At 43.8% G+C, this 17,360-nt stretch overlaps 1 protein-coding gene across 2 annotated transcripts in view; it reads left to right on the top strand.

The window, feature by feature from the left end:
* Positions 1 to 17,360, top strand: part of prickle2b (prickle homolog 2b) — a 135,770-nt gene that overhangs the window by 26,289 nt on the left and 92,121 nt on the right. The window lies entirely within an intron of this gene.

Here is a 17,360-nt window from a genome sequence, read left to right as displayed (position 1 = left end):
GCTCACCTTTCTCACTGTGGTTCTTGGAAAATGGCTGAGGGTTGTAAGAGAGAAATTGTCTACGAAGTGTATGAGATGAAAAGAAAGGCCTCAGTAGAGGCAGATATGTCTCAGAATGCTTTGCGTGAAGAGCTGTCCTTGCAAAGCATTATGGGATTTGCTGTCACAGTGGCTCGCTGTCGCCATAGGCTGTCGCTACCCCACAGCGGCAACTAATAAGAAAGATGGCGCACGCATCACGCAGTGAAGGAGGAATAATGTGACCAATGGGGAGCAAAAAGTAGTGATCATCTGTTCAAATGGTCATTGCTATAAAGGCCATCATATAGTCCACGCTCTATATAGTTATTGATGGATTTAGGGGTTAGGGTGGACTTTCGGACACAGTAAGCTTGTATGAGCTATGAAAAAAGCAACTTTTAAACAGCGTGCACGAGGAGAAATGGGCTAATGCATGCTCTCGCATGGGCGTTAATGGACGTTCCTGTCATGATGGGTATTAGTGCTAGCCCAAGATGCAGAAACACACACGGAGAAACTGGGTAAAAGTCCAAAGAGTTTATTTTAGGCACAAGCACGAGAATAACAGTTCTGGCAGGGGGCTGGTTCACTGGGATGTGAGCAGGGAAGGGGAGATGGCTGGAAGCTGAGCTTCCAGCTCACTGCAGGGAAACAACAGGGGAAATCCACATGGGAACCTCTTGGGGAAACTCCACCGGGAAGTCGACAGGTCTCAACCATGTAGGATTCTTGGGGTGGCTCACCAGGGCAGATTAGCTGGTCAACTCTCCTAGAGCTTCTGACTTGAGACTGGTTTCCTGTGACACAGCTCTCCCAGAGCTGCAGACCAGAGACAGGGTTCCAGAGAGGGTGCTCTCCCAGAGCTTCACAAGGAGACAGGAAGTTGAGCTCATCCAGAGCTTTCACGAGGAGACAGGAGGTTAAGCTCATCCAGAGCTTTCACGAAGAGACAGGAGCTTCACAAGAAGACAGGAGGTTAAGCTCATCCTGAGCTTTCACGAGGAGACTGGAGTTTAAGCTCATCCAGAGCTTCACGAGGAGACAGGATTCCTGAGAGGCACAGAAAAGGAGAGATTAGAATCTGGTCTCAACCTAGGAACAACCAAGACTCAGTCTATAGCAGAAGGTTCAGGAAGCTAACCAACTAAGATCAACACTGCGGCGTAGAATCCAGGTCTGAAGGTAGCTTAAATACTGTGGTCCTCCTGATTACTAGATCAGCCACAGGTGTGTGAGAGGCTCAGCTTCAGGAGGACCCACGGCGCACTCTGCTGGAGGCAGAGGGTAATCTCCAGAACCTGACAGTGACTCCAGCCCTAAGAGAAAGACAAAGAGAGCAGAAGAGGATCCTCGGCGCCCTCTGGTGGGCAAGCCTGAGGATCCCAACAGAGCCCCCCCCCCAAGGGCGGATTCCAGACGCCCCCTGAAAAAAAAAGGTCCAAAAAACAACAAAAAACAACTCACTCAGGGTGGGCGGAGGGGGCACTAGGGTGAGGAGGGCCAGAGACAACAGAAAATAGAGTCCAGAAAACAAAAACCACCCACCCAGGGCGGGCGGAGGGGGCACTAGGGTGAGGAGGGCCAGAGACAACAGAAAATAGAGTCCAGAAAACAAAAACCACCCACCCAGGGCGGGCGGAGGGGGCACTAGGGCGAGGAGGGCCAGAACCAACAGAAAAAAAGGTCTAACAAACAAAAAACAACCCACCCAGGGTGGGCGAAGGGGGAAACAGGCCAGGAGGGCAGAAAACAAAAACAGAGTCCAGAACAAAAAACTATCCACTTACGGTGGATGACAGCAAAAGAAAACCCAAAAACTTTCTTGGGCAAAGTCTCTGGTGGCCGGCCGAGGGACCGGCAGCGGGACACAGTCTCTGGTGGCCGGCCGTGGGACCGGCTACAGGACACAGTCTCAGGTGGCCTGCCGTAGGGCCGGCTGCAGGACACAGTCTCAGGTGGCCTGCCGTGGGGCCGGCTGCAGGACACAGTCTCAGGTGGCCTGCCGTGGGGCCGGCTGCAGGACACAGTCTCAGGTGGCCTGCCGTGGGGCCGGCTGCAGGACACAGTCTCAGGTGGCCTGCCGTGGGACCGGCTGCAGGACACAGTCTCAGGTGGCCTGCCGTGGGGCCGGCTGCAGGACACAGTCTCAGGTGGCCTGCCGTGGGGCCGGCTGCAGGACACAGTCTCAGGTGGCCTGCCATGGGGCCGACGGCGGAGGCGTAGTTGCTGCTCAGGAGGTCGACCGTTGAGATGAAGGTGGGGCAGCGTCTTAGGGGGACCACCGCCGGGCCGGAGACACGGATGAAGTTCAGGAGACCGGTCTACCATCCGGCAACGGAGCAGAGTCTTAGGTGGCCGGCAGCGGGGTCGAAGGCGACGCTGACACTCTGGGGGTCTGCCACGGGGTCGACGATGAAGAAGACGCTCCGGGGGTCTGCCACGGGACCGGAGGCGAAGCTGACGCTCTGGGGGTCCGCCACGGGGCCGGAGGTGAAGCTGACGCTCAGGAGGTCTGCCGAGAGGCCGAAGGCGAAGCAGCTTATCAGGAGGATGACGCCCAAGCTTCAGTAGGTACCCCCACGGGGTACCCCGTCCCCTTCTCGGCAGCTCAGGAACAGTCTCAGAAGCGATCGCCGACTGCGGCTCAGGAGGAGGCTCAGAGGAGACCGCCGACTGCGGCTCTGGAGGAGGCTCAGAGGAGACCGCCGACTGCGGCTCTGGAGGAGGCTCAGAGGAGACCGCCGACTGCGGCTCTGGAGGAGGCTCTGGGGAGACCATCGAGTGCGGCTCTGGAGGAGGCTCTGGGGAGACCATCGAGAGCGGCTCTGGAGGAGGCTCTGGGGAGACCATCGAGAGCGGCTCTGGAGGAGGCTCTGGGGAGGCCATCGAGAGCGGCTCTGGAGGAGGCTCTGGGGAGACCATCGAGTGCGGCTCTGGAGGAGGCTCTGAAGAGGCCGCTGACCGCTGCTCAGGAGGAAGCTCTGAAGAGGCCGCCGACTGCGGCTCTAAAGGAGGCTCTGGGGAGAACGTCGAATGCGGCTCTGGAGGAGGCTCTGGGGAGACCATCGAGTGCGGCTCTGGAGGAGGCTCTGAGGAAGCCACCGGCTGCGGCTCAGGAGGAGGCTCTGTGGAAGCCACCGGCTGCGGCTCTAGAGGAGGCTCTGAGAAAACCGCCGACTGCGGCTTTGGAGCAGGGGAGCCCGCCGATTGCGGCTCCCGGTCAGGAACAGGGGAGCCCGCCGATTGCGGCTCCCGGTCAGGAACAGGGGAGCCCACCGATTACCGCTCCCGGTCAGGAACAGGGGAGCCCACCGATTGCGGCTCCCGGTCAGGAACAGGGGAGCCCACCGATTGCGGCTCCCGGTCAGGAACAGGGGAGTTCGCCGATTGCGGCTCCCGGTCAGGAACAGGGGAGCCCGCCGATAGCAGCTCCACCACAGGAACATGCGGAACCACCGAATGTTGTTCAGTCTCTGGTGCAGGTGGGACCACTGACTGTGGTTCCACCTCTGGAAACGGAGGGACCACCCAAGGAGGCTCCAGTTCAGTCTCTGAGGTGGCTTGAGGCGTCGGTGGAGGGTTCTTGGTGATTAGTGGCCTAGACTGAGGGACTCTTGGAGGCACATTTTCACCAACACTAAATTCAGAAGCCCCTCTAACCTTTAGCTCAGGGGTCTCAAGACAGCACAGGGCTGGCTCAGGGGTCTCTGGACGGCACAGGGCTAACTCAGGGGTCTCTGGGCTGCACGGGGCTAACTCAGGGGTCTCTGGGCGGCACGGGGCTAACTCAGGGGTCTCTGGGCGGCACGGGGCTAACTCAGGGGTCTCTGGGCGGCACGGAGCATGCTTACGGCGACGCCGTCTCTTACATCGGGGTGTCCTAGCAGCGGGGCTAACTGGTTCACGGATAGATTCTGGTAACAAGCTGTCTGGTATGCAAGAGGGTTCAGGTTCTAGGCTAACTGGATTGCTAACAGGTTTAGAAATGGATTCGGACGCTAGATCTGGCTGGCTAAGAGAGAAATGAGGTGACCTGAAAGGGAAATAATCTTCTCTGTCCCCATAATAAAAATCCCAGAGATCTGACTCTTGAATGTGGGGAGCATTAACTGGCAAGGATTCAGAGGCCAGAGACGTGGAGAAACTAATTGCCTCCGAAACAGGAAGCACGGTATTACTTCCGGGTTCTGACGCTAAGGAATCTGAACAGCTAACGGGATGAAAAACTAGGGTTCCTGAAATGTATTCTGGTTCTGAAGCTAGGGGAACTGAAACACAACCGGGTTCGGAAACTAATGGATCAGATGTGTCAGCTGAGTCTGGAAGATTAACGGATTCAGAGGCTACAGGAAACGGTATGCTAACGGACTCTGAGGCTAAGGAAACTGGATGGCTAACGAGTACCGGAGCTGGAGAAAACGGAGAGCAGGTAAATTCAGAGACTAGAGAAACAGACTTAATACAATGTTCTGGTCCTGGATCTGACTGGCGTGGAGGTCTAGCTAATTGAGGTTTGATTAATGAACCAGATCTGAGTTTATAGACTGAGGGTGCTAACTGTTGATCTGAAAGGTGGCTGATGAGGCGGAAGGAACTGACTTGGCGAGTAGATGGACTGATTACTGCTGCTGGCTGGACTACAGGGAGGATGGAGGCGTCAGACTGACCCACCGGAGAAGGAGTGGAGGCATCAGGCAGAACCGCCGGAGAAGGGGTGGCTTTCTTGCCCCGGCGGAGGTTCCTACGTCTGGACGAGGCAGAAGGCAGAGGCGAACCCGCAGAAGCAGCAGATGACTGTTTGGACTTGGAGGTAGGTGGAGGTTGGTTGAATGGTAATTTAGAAAAAGCGTCCTCAATGTTCCAATAAATAAGATCTAGGTATCCGGCTAGTTGAAGGTTATTGTAGAGGTCTGGATATTTCTTGAGCTCGGAGAGAATGATGTCAGCAGATGATATCCGTTCACGGGGTGGAGAAATGGAGGAAAGGTCATCAATGGACTGTTTGAAAAAAAGGAGAACTCGATTGAAGGAGTCTGAGGCTGTTTCCGCAGGGCTAGCTTGTTGGCCGCAGTGTTCTGTCATGATGGGTATTAGTGCTAGCCCAAGATGCAGAAACACACACGGAGAAACTGGGTAAAAGTCCAAATAGTTTATTTTAGGCACAAGCACGAGAATAACAGTTCTGGCAGGGGGCTGGTTCACTGGGATGTGAGCAGGGAAGGGGAGATGGCTGGAAGCTGAGCTTCCAGCTCACTGCAGGGAAACAACAGGGGAAATCCACATGGGAACCTCTTGGGGAAACTCCACCGGGAAGTCGACAGGTCTCAACCATGTAGGATTCTTGGGGTGGCTCACCAGGGCAGATTAGCTGGTCAACTCTCCTAGAGCTTCTGACTTGAGACTGGTTTCCTGTGACACAGCTCTCCCAGAGCTGCAGACCAGAGACAGGGTTCCAGAGAGGGTGCTCTCCCAGAGCTTCACAAGGAGACAGGAGGTTGAGCTCATCCAGAGCTTTCACGAGGAGACAGAAGGTTAAACTCATCCAGAGCTTTCATGAAGAGACAGGAGCTTCACAAGAAGACAGGAGGTTAAGCTCATCCTGAGCTTTCACGAGGAGACTGGAGTTTAAGCTCATCCAGAGCTTCACGAGGAGACAGGATTCCTGAGAGGCACAGAAAAGGAGAGATTAGAATCTGGTCTCAACCTAGGAACAACCAAGACTCAGTCTATAGCAGAAGGTTCAGGAAGCTAACCAACTAAGATCAACACTGCGGCGTAGAATCCAGGTCTGAAGGTAGCTTAAATACTGTGGTCCTCCTGATTACTAGATCAGCCACAGGTGTGTGAGAGGCTCAGCTTCAGGAGGACCCACGGCGCACTCTGCTGGAGGCAGAGGGTAATCTCCAGAACCTGACAGTGACTCCAGCCCTAAGAGAAAGACAAAGAGAGCAGAAGAGGATCCTCGGCGCCCTCTGGTGGGCAAGCCTGAGGATCCCAACAGTTCCCTCTTTGGAGTGGGTACAGGCTTGTGCAAGTACATTTGTTTTAAAGTGGAGAGGGCGTGTCTTTCAATAGAATTTGCCAAAATCCTCCACAAGACCTTTAATGTTGACTTCTGGTTTTGTGGGACTGCCATGTTTAGTAGAAAGAAAATTTTACTGGTTAAATTGGGTTTGCAGGTGTTGTTGACCATCAAGGATGCAGTTCTTGGCTCTAAGTTCATCTCAGTAGTGGAAGGTCTGCTAATTTGCTATACATAGGCTTGTTGGTGTTTGATTTATATTATTTAGCTGTCTTAGGTTTAGAACTCCCAGATTTTTTGTGGCCATTTTGAGGGAGGGAAGTATATAGACTGGTGGTGATGAAATGATTTGTTTGACACAGGTCAGAGAAATGTTGCTGGCATGGTGGGGATGGTTTTGTTGGGTTTTGACCTTAGCTTGCCTGTGGTCTTGTCGTTTCTTGGACCCGTATGCACCCAAGGCTGTAGTATCCCTCTCCCTTTAAGCAATTTAGTAGAGCAGGTTTGCCCTGATACCAAAAGCAACTAGACCTGCCATACTGTTTATCTTAGCTGTTTAAACAGGAGACATAAAGAAAGAAGTCTCCCTTTGCTTTGCAACTTATCAGTAACAAATGTCTTTCTAACAGTTTTCAAGAATCTGCAGTGCAGGTTTGCATCGTCTGTTAAAAGTATGAAGTGTTTAGAGTCACCTCACATAAATTTGAATTAAAAACTGAACAGAGTTTCCTTTTATAAAAACTTGATATTATCTTGTAAATGTAACTGTATATGTAAAACCACAGTAATAGATCATTTGTTACAATTTTTACACTCGCAAGATTGAAAACAAAAGGCTCATTATACTGACTAGCCACACCTGGACTGAGCTTTTCAACCCTATTTAAAAATTCCTCAAAACATGGTTTACATTCTATGAAATCTGCCCTTTTTCGGAGAAAAAAAAAATCTAAAATGTTATTTCTACTTTTCCAAAAATATTGTTAAAATAATGTCTTGTAATCATAAACACAGTGCTGTGTAGTGTGGTAGTTGAATGTATAAACCCACAGGCAATGAAACAATGGAATTTGTAGCTACTGTAAAATCAATCTTGCTAATATTTACTGCTTTCAAATTTGATCCTAAAACATGATAGCAGTTGCTTTAGCATTCATTTTTCATCACAACTTTTTTTCTACATTAGTAGTATTTGTTTGCAACTTTAGTGTGTTTGTATCTCTCGCTTGTGTTTACCTGGAAATTAACGGTGAGAGTTGCAGTCATCCTCTGGCTACCATCTGTTGTTTGACCTCTTCCTTATAAACATAGATCCAGCCTCTATGCAACCAGTGTGTGTTTGCGTCTCTGTGTCCAGTAATGAGCTGTGTTTGTTTGTGTGTGCAGAGCATGACTGGCAGTCAGCCGTCATGAGGTTGGAGAGGGTCTGCATATGTCTATTTGTGTGTGTCTGTGTGTGTATTGGGGGGTCATTAGCAAGAGGGAACAAAGACCTTGTTTAGGGGTTAACAAGGTCATGATCCAGCTAAAGGTGCACATGTGGGACTTATTTCAGTCCATAAAGCAGAGGAGTGTGGAGACCAGTCTTGGAGTTGATAGCTTAGTGGGAGGATCTAATTACAGACTTCATTCATTCACTAAAGCAGAGTTGCTAGCATTACATTTCAAGAAGTGTATTGAAATTAAATGAATACCTGGAAACAAAAAAAGCTAGACAAGTACTGGATTTTTTTTTTTTAGATACACCACTTTCTGTGCACCCTGATGCTAAAAAAGCCACTTTGTCCTAACTTAGAACAGGAATCATAGCACTCTGCCTTGCCTTGAATCACCCCACCCTAATTGAAGAAAGTGGGCCTTTATTTACAGTGTAGGCACAGTGCAGTGAAGGTAGATGCTTGCTTACATATACATGCTCCATCCACTCATTTTCACAGTATAGAGTACTAATATATAACTAATCAGTTTAGTCGAATAATCAATTTATTTTTAAAACAATCCCACCATCTTGGTAAACGACCAATCACACTCACTTTATTCACTGGTGTAAAGTTGTGCACCACTCGGGAGAAATCGGAAATGCAATGGTTGAAACAGCTGTTTCCCTACGACTTTAATACTGTTGCCACACAGGAAAAGTATCTCCTAACATCGCAGTTGGTTGCTCTGTTTGCAGAATTTTAAAATTCCAGAAGTAGCTTATTGTTTCAGTCTACTGATGGGAAGGGCTGAGTGCAAGAAGCATGAAAACTTAATGAGTAGGTTGATCTTTATTTATTTTTAAGCAAATTGGTCTCTTTGAATTACTGATTTTTTTATAGTATGGTTAAATAGAAATGCACGTTCTTTTCACAACCCTAAACCCCATGTTGTACTGGTTGTTTAATACTGATTTAGCATTTTAATAACAATAACTTCCTGTTATATAATTAATTTATATGAAACCTCTGATAAATAAGATGATCTGTTTTAGTCTTAGTCTTGCACAGTTTGTATTTAGAGTTTATCACCAGACTGTGTTGCATTGATGGTCATTTACTTATTGTTGTAAATTTTGCACACAAACAATAGAATAAATATTTTTATTGAGGGGTTGTTTCGCTGCATTTCCTGGCTGGGTGATGCAGCTTCCCGAGGTCTTTGGTCACTTTTAGCCTGTCAGAGAAGCAGCAGTGATTCTTAGCATTTATAGCACATGAGGAATCTGGAACCTCTCTGCACAGCCAGGCTATAGCTGTTTTCCTGCTGTCTATTGTTTTATTTGTGCTGAGTGAGAGATTTTTCAAATTGTGAGGGGCTCATCTCAATGGGAGTTCAGTAGAGTTCAAGGCTGTGTATACAGAGTGAGCTGTTTAAAGTTCAAGTTAACAGCATTAAGCTTTAAGTGGAGAGCTGGTAATGATCTTGCCCTGTTGTTAAAATTTACTTTTCATTCATTTAAGAAACATTTTCAATGTTTACTTTTTAGATTTTATACATTTGAATTCAGCATGGTTGCCTTTTTCTCTTTCATTGCCCGTAATCAGATGGTGTCTTTTATTCGAGTGGGATGTTCTACTGTACTCCCATTCGACTCTGCCTCTTCTCAATTGTTGTTCTCTAACTTTCCTTGATCAAATCTCTGACAGACTTTTTGGAGTGACTTATCTCACCCGTCTTCTGTTTTCTCCTGAAATTAGTATAACCTTAGCTGTCTGCAAAATATGCTGCCTAATTTCTCTACAACTGAAGAAAGATCATGGTGGTATTTGGATGAATGTACATTATAAGGTCCTATCCCAACTAAACTGTGGAGGGTGTTAACTGAATTCCGTAAAAATTCAAAAAACATTCCACTGGACTTGGTTTCCAAGATTTGAAGATGTTTCGCTACCTCTCCAGGAAGTGTTAACTGAATATAATTTGGACCTTACAGACCTGTATTATCACATCTTACTTAATGAATTATTGCTTATTGGTAATCTTCAAATATTGTTACAATACACCCTCATTATATTTTCAAAAGATTTTATGTAAAAATAATAAAAAAAATAGAACAGTTATCCATACATATGTGTTCATTCTCCTTAAATCTTCATTTTAATTAGTTTGAGGATAAATCCAGCCTTTCTGTGAACGCCTCAGAGGTTCGTTAAAGAACATTAATAAAAAAAAGTAACATTGAATTAGGCCAAGCAGACAACTTAGGGTTATGGTTAAGGAAAGGTTAAAGTTGGGGTTAGAATATAAGACGGTATGTAGGTGAAACCATTGAGGCTGCTACCTACTCCTTAAAGTCTCACCTTTTTAAGTGCTCATCATAGTGATCACAATCATCTAGTTTTCACAAGCAAATGTCTGGAATTAAATGCTGTTCTTTGTATTACTTTCTTAAACATAAAATCAGCTTAAAACTGATAGAAGACAAAACATTCAAGAAAAGGTTATAGGGACCCAAGGGTAGAGTTTGCTAAGATCTGGTTGAACACTGGTAAAGTGCTCTTACTGACATAAAAAAGGTCTAAGGGCTCCAAAACTCTTTGTTTATCACTGCAGCTGTTATGTTGTTCAGACGTTAAAGCTGTAAAATAAAATGAAAGCAGATGTTTTATTTGGAAGAGAGGGGGGGCGGGGGGTATTTCTTCCTTTACATAAAATTCCACATCCAGGGCAGGTAAGTACAGATTGTCAAAAGCATTTTCTCAATCCCACCACTGAGGTAGCATCCAAGGCCAGATCTGCTCAAGATGCCAGACTGTCAATGATTTGTGTTGTGTCTAATGTATTCTCCATATGGTACATGCAAACATGTGCACATGCAGATATATAGATAGACACTGGCTAAAGACAGAAGCATACCGTCTAGCATGTGCAGTTGCACGTGGAAACCAGCATGACCTTTATTCCATTCCTTCTTATCAACACTAACATTAAATGAGCCTCACGCATGTTACATCTGTACATTAGGGACTAATTTTTAAAGGTAGGAGGCATGTTTGCTGTCACGGTAAATGTTGATCCTTCTGCTTTTAAAAAGAAAACACTTAGAAGTTGAGGGACTTTTTATTGCTAAAAGTTGTTCCCTGAACAAAAACACAGCAAACTCTTGTTACCACCTGCAGAGTTAACCCCCCACCATTCATTGTTTTTTTGTCTGTTTTTGTAAAAGTATGCCCCCTTGTTCAGTTTTTCCACATTTCATTATTTGGCAAACTTCCATGTATTTTAAGTGATATCACAATCAGAGAAAGAATATAGATCCATTGTTTTCACAAAGTAGTTATTAATAACGTTGTGTTTATGTGCATACATTCATATTCGCCCCTCTTTACTCTGATGCTTCTAAAAAAACCCGAATTCTCCTAGTTAGTAAAGAGATCCCATCAGAATATTTAGCAAACTCAAAATTGGATTGTATCAAATTTGACTAAAAACATGTAGTTACTGTAGTTATGTATGAAACCAGAACTACAATGGATTTGTTTTGATCAAATTATATCGCACTGAACTAAAGCTGATCTAAAAGCTTGTTCATATCTCTAACCAATCTGACTGAGACCTCAAAAGAAAGAAATGCAACAAATTGTTTTCTAAAAAGCCTTAATGCTGGGCAGTTGAATATAAATGCACGTTTCACATTTAAAATTCCATATTCTTTTTACAGTTGAGCTACTGTGAATTAATTACTTTGTGTAGGTCTATCACTTATCATCTCCCTAAAATACATTGCATCTGTTGCTGAAATGAAAAGAAGTACTTCCATCTGTTTGATGACCCATCTTAGACTCCTGTCTTCCTTCACTTTGAATCTGTTTCCTGTTATAAATGTTTATTCAAGGATTAAAAAAAATAAGCTTAAATGCTTTTATTAGGCATTGTAAATTAACTTATTTTCTGGAGTGGTTTGTTTAACAAAATGTGCCTCATATGGAGGACATGATATTTTACATCAAGACATGATTGAAAAGAAGTCAAATCAGTACAATGAGTCTAATAACAGACAGCGGCTAAGTGTTAAAAAAGAGAGTTGAGAGCTGATAGTTTATGTATGAAGGAAAAAGCAGAAGAAAAGTGCTTTAGGGTATGTTAGTTCTACCCAGGTGGTGTAGATTGGCTGCTGCTCTACCGCTGCACCACCAGAAGCAATTATTTTCATTCCTCCATGCAAAACTTTGAAGTTCTTATTTTTCCATTTGTTCCTATTTCTCTTCATGTCCTCTTTTCACTTTTCCTCTCTTTTACCTCAGCAACCTTTGTAGTTCAAAAGCAGCCTTACTTTAATGCCTGCCCATTAAGAGGCAGAATTTAAGCAAACAAGAGTTTGGAAGATGAGGCAATGTTTCTTGTGAGAATCTTCAATGCAAGTAAATCATTTAATTGGTTAAAAAATAGAAGTAATTTTAACCTTATTATTACCTTGAATATGATATTTTTCCTACAGTATGCAATAAAGGAAGTATTTTAGGACTCAGCAAAACAAAAACCAATTAAAAGTTGTTGAAGTCTGACTTTAAATTGAGTTAAAGTTCTCAGTTGTTTTTAAAGAAAGTTTATATATACATTTCAGAATAAGATCCTTAACATTAAAATTAAAAAATCAGTAATAAGGCTCTGTTTTATCTCATATCGGTTATAGAAGTAAATTTGTATCACTTAGTTCCAGATTAAATCCTAAATGTTAATTGAATTAGAGAAATTATGAATACATTGAATTTTAAATCTCTTAAAAGTTGACATTTTTTGTGAGGTGAGCCGATTTCACTTGGAACACTTACTATCAGATGGGAAAACTCACCAAACCAGGCTCTAGACCGAGGACCCCAAATTTGAAGCACGTACATCGAATTTGCAAATGAGCAGCAAAAGTGCCAAACGCCGGAATCTCTATAGAGGGAAAACTCAGGGTAGTGACCACGAAAATCTGACAGAGGGCGATTACTGTATGAGTGCGTCAGTCACTAACCTGAGCCTGAAGACTGCTGAACGGACGAGCAGATCCAAGCAGATGAAGGAAGGCATGAACTTCCAGAAGATGAACCCCAAGCTGGTGTTGAAGGGGTTGAAAGGAGTCCAGACCAGACGATCAGAGATCCGAAGACGTACAGAGGGGAAATCCAAGACAAAGTCAGGAGGCAGTTCCAGGTTCAGTCCAGAGACCGGTGCAGGATCGATGCAGATAAAAAAAAAAAAAAAAGCAGGACTGCTCACTAATTGTGTATTCACAACGAACGCCGAGTGTGGTGGATTCACATAGAATTCTTAAACAAACTGCACAGGAAAGGATGGTGAAAAGGCCAGCGGTGAACTGCACATGATGAGTGCGTTCAATGCCCCCACCCTCACCTCCTGCTTCTAGATAGAGCTGAGGTGTCAAACAGCAGCACCGCATGAAGAGACAGCAGAGTGGTGATCGCTGAAGTTGAAGCGGGCTAAACTTTAAGAACATGGAACAGCATTATATTTGTTTCTAAATGTATTGTAAATTATTTAATTATAAAGATTGTTTTTCTTTGGATTAAACTTCCAAACAGCTGAAAGCCTGTTTGGAGGAAAACGAGAAATGATGATTAATGCTAAAGAATAGTGTAAAGTAGTGCATAACTGTTCAGTAAAAGAAAACTGGTACATGATTTACAACTTCTTTACAACACATTCTCAAATCAGAAAAATCTACTTGTACAAAACCCTAGACATACCATCCCCAGAATAAAAAAAATGGCAGTGGCACCACAATTGCTATGGCGATGGTTTTCTTTAGCTCGGACAGTGAAGCTGTTCCTGTCCAAGGACCACAAAAGATGGTTGTAAAAATTTCTTGCTGAAGGGGACTAGATTAATTAATAATTATTTTTTATTATGTTTCACTTTAAATTTTTCCTGTAAAGTTTAAAAACTGATTAGACTTCAACTTGTCCAATTATAATATGCATTATCTTGGCCTAGCACATATTTAATTATACAGCTTCAACACTTTTTATGCCATATATCGAAGCAATGCTTGCATTTTCTGAGTCGAAATAAAATCGTAATTTAAATGATCAAGTTTACTTGAATTTAAACTCTAAACTGGTGTTTTTCCCTAATGATCTTTTAATGTCAATAGATCTCAAAGTGGTACTGAAGCTTGGCATAACTCCAAATGACTTAGGGGTCCTTTATGGCCAGTTGAATTGTGTCTGTGTCCAAACCACAATGGGGCCAGGCTGATGGTTGACAGCAAATGATCCCTTTTGTAATGAGATTTTTCTCCTACTCCCTCTCTGTCTCGCCTCATGGCGTCACAAGGGAATCAACTTAGACTGATAGAAGCCCTGAACCATGAACAGAGGAGCCATGGTCGCAGCAAGGACACCAGCACAGAGAGAGAGGGCGAGAAAGGGAGGATGAAGGGAGTCACAGTAGGGGTACTGGATGAGAGGGAGGAAAAATTAGTCATTGCCATGCATCAACAGTAATTCATTTCAGACATGCATGAGTGCTGGGAGATTTCAGAGACTATGTCAGACTGATCAGAACGTAGATCTGTCTGTTGTTGCATTTAGGCTTCCACTTTGTCTTTTCATCAGGCTAATATATCATCTTAACTTCTAATCCTTGGTATTTGACATTTGAAGGGTTACATGGCGAACTCCAACACTCAACTGAGTGCCTGCATAACACAACCTTACATTTTTAGCTCATTCTTCACTTTATTCACTATCGGTGCCATTTAAAAGCTCAAGTGTTTGAGTCATGGCTCACATGGATCAGGTTAGGAAAAAAACAGCTTACTTCATTACAGAGGAATTTAAGTACAGAAGCTGCTTGAAGAAGCAGACATTCTGATTTTCCTATTTGTTCATCCTCCACGTCTACTGGACAGAAACTAGAGCAAGCAGAGGAAGCCCATTTTAATTCTGGGTCACAGCTGGTAAACATATCAAAATCCAATGCCAAGATGCATAATTGATAGAACAGCAATGTAGGTTAGTTAGGACGACCTTTTCCTCCTTTACAAATCGCAATATTGAAACAATGAATAAGAGGCTTCCACATTTTGCATGATTTAGAAGACGTCAGTGATTCCTAGGTGAGGTTCCTATATTTTACATTGTCTGTACTTTGATTTTATATATACTTTGTATGCTGAACAAAAATATGTATACAAAAACAACAGTGTTACCAGATTGCCTTTTGGTTTTAGAGTCAATTCAATTCAGTTTATTTATATAGTGCCAATTCACAACATTTCATCTGAAGGCACTTTACAGAGATAATTTAACCAGATCTTACAGTCAAATTGGTTCAAAGTTTTCTATCTAAGGAAAACCAGTCGATTGCATCGACTCATTGACTCCAACGCCTCACACCAAGCATGTAGCGACAGTGGAGAGGGAAACTCCTTTTAACTGGAAGAAACCTTCAACAGAACCAGGCTCAGTCTGAGCGGCCATCTGCCAAGGCCGACTGGGGTTTTGGTGAGCTGAATTGTGACTACGTAAAAACATAGTGTCTGTGATATAAAAATCTTTTCTTTTGCCCATGAGGATTTAGGTACATTACGCTGATGCGCTTGTCTTAAGGCTACGTTCACACTGCAGGCCTTGATGCTCAATTCTGATTTTTTTTTTGTGAAATCCGATTTTTTTTCTTGCGTATTTCCAAATATATGCGACTTGTACTGTATGTGATCTCCTGTGTGAACTGCAGTCATACAACACAAGTGTCTCGCATGCACAGTAGAGGACGCAATGACGTCACAGGCCAGCATGCTCTGTGTTTACGAAAGTAAACATGGATGGTAGTACCGGCGTACATCTAGCGATCTTTTCCAACCATAAAAACTCAATCTTTTCACATGGTTAAACATAAATACTGCTCTCCGCATCATCATCTGCCATGGTTGTTGTTTTTCTTGCCGCTTCTGCGTAGCAAGGCGCAGAATAGTGACCTTTGTCGGGTATTAATGACGTTCAGGTCAGATGAATCCAACCTGGCCGTTCAGACACAGGTCGCAATTGAAAAGATCAGATTTGCATCTGATTCAGGACCACATAGCCAAGATCGAGGTCGCATATGGGCTAAAAAATCGGATTTGGGTCACTTCAGGCTACAGTGTGAACGTAGCCTAAAACTTTATTTTGAGGACACTCTCTGCTGGTACTCTGTCAGCTCTTCTGTAGTAAGTTTTCTCAAAACGTATAATTTTTCCCTAAAGTCTCAACAACCTAATATTACAATATTTTAACAAAAGTTTTCAAACCTTTTGATTACAATGACTTACAAAGCATTGTTTGAAAGTGTGTTATAAATCTATTTTTTCTTTGAAAAACATTGTGAAGGAAGGTTTGGATAAGTCTGTATTTTGTACTTTTCTAGGATTTTAGGTTTTCTGAACTCGTAGTAGATTTGCCCTTAAATAAATATGTTGGGTTTTAGGCTTATGAAGGAACGTAGGAAGGTAGTGTTTAGGATCCAGCTATGTTAGTTTCTAGGCTAAAGTTCTATTCAAAGAATAGAACTTAAGTGTTTTGAAGCAATACTCTAGCTAGACAGAGACATGATAAAAGTATCCTTTGAATACTTTCCAGCTTTTTGGGATCTTCCATTATTTCTTAATTGACTGAGAATTATTATTTTTTTCCATGCAAGTAATTGAGATTAGTGTAACAAGGCATATGCACCAAGTGTGCGGTAGTCATTTACCCATTACAATACATCCATTCCTCATGTACTAACACTATCCCCCCCTCCATTTTTATGACGGATGACTTCTGTTCAGCCCAAACCAATCCTAATGAGCCCATCTGACAACCTTTATCCTCCACCAGAGAGTAGGCCCACAATGGGGAAAAAATCACTTTGTCCTGCAAGCTCTTCCCTTCTCTGTTTATTATAGACAGTGGGGGAGGTGGAGGAGAGGTAGCCAATAGGAAAAGAAAAAGATGATTGTAGAGGCCCTGCATAAACACTCTACTAAACGTATGGAAACTGCATCCTTTCGATTGTTTCTGTGCTGAGTGAGTTTGGGTGCATCTCCCTCTTATAAAGCCGCCTGCTGCTTTTCAGAAGCCTTCTTGATCATTCCTTTGTTCCTTTGTTCCTCATTTTTCTCCTCTCTGTCACTCGCCGTGGCGTTAGATAGAGGGTGATGTATGACATCTGTGTGATTGGGGCTTACACATGAGCGTTTCTTGTTGCCCACCAAAGTGGATTGGTTCATGCCTTGTTTGGGATACAAAGAGATGTATAAGTGTTTTAAAGGTTTAGCTTTGAAAATACAGCAAATAAAAACATCTACAACAACATAAAATGTTGCTTCATAGTTAAAAACAGGATTTGCCTTGAATTACAAGCAGTGAAAAGACACCATTTTAGTAGAGGAATGGGGTAAGTCAAATTAAAGTGTGGCTTTGAAATCGGAGGAAAGCCAACGCCAAGCATCATTAAACTGGCAGGTTTCTGCCAGAAAGCTCATTGTCTCACTTCCATCTGCTTGATGAACCATCTTTAGGGTCTTGCCTTCCTTCACTCTGACTCTGTTTCCTGTTTTCAATGTATATCCAAGAATAAAGAACAGGAATCGGGTAGTTTAGCAGCTCTCTGTTAAATCCACTAAAGCAGAGGGATTTCCTTTGTGAAAGTGAAGTTAACTGACCCCCATTTTACTCACAGTCTTCTGTTAAGAGCTCAGAACATGGAGGATGTTCTGACTGTGTCCTAAAGGTTTAACCAACATGGATGTCTAGAACTGGATCCTGCACATGCAGAAATAAGAGGTCAGTATTACTGATTTGGATAATAATCATCGCCGTTTTTATTTTTGTGTTGATTTTAAATACATTTTTATTATAGTTGT

The sequence above is a fragment of the Cyprinodon tularosa genome, unplaced genomic scaffold, assembly GCF_016077235.1.
Source record: "Cyprinodon tularosa strain WSP-4 unplaced genomic scaffold, ASM1607723v1 ctg135, whole genome shotgun sequence".
NCBI lineage: Eukaryota > Metazoa > Chordata > Actinopteri > Cyprinodontiformes > Cyprinodontidae > Cyprinodon > Cyprinodon tularosa.
The sequence above is the reverse complement of the archived record's forward strand: the minus strand, read 5'-3'. Positions and strand labels throughout refer to the sequence as shown.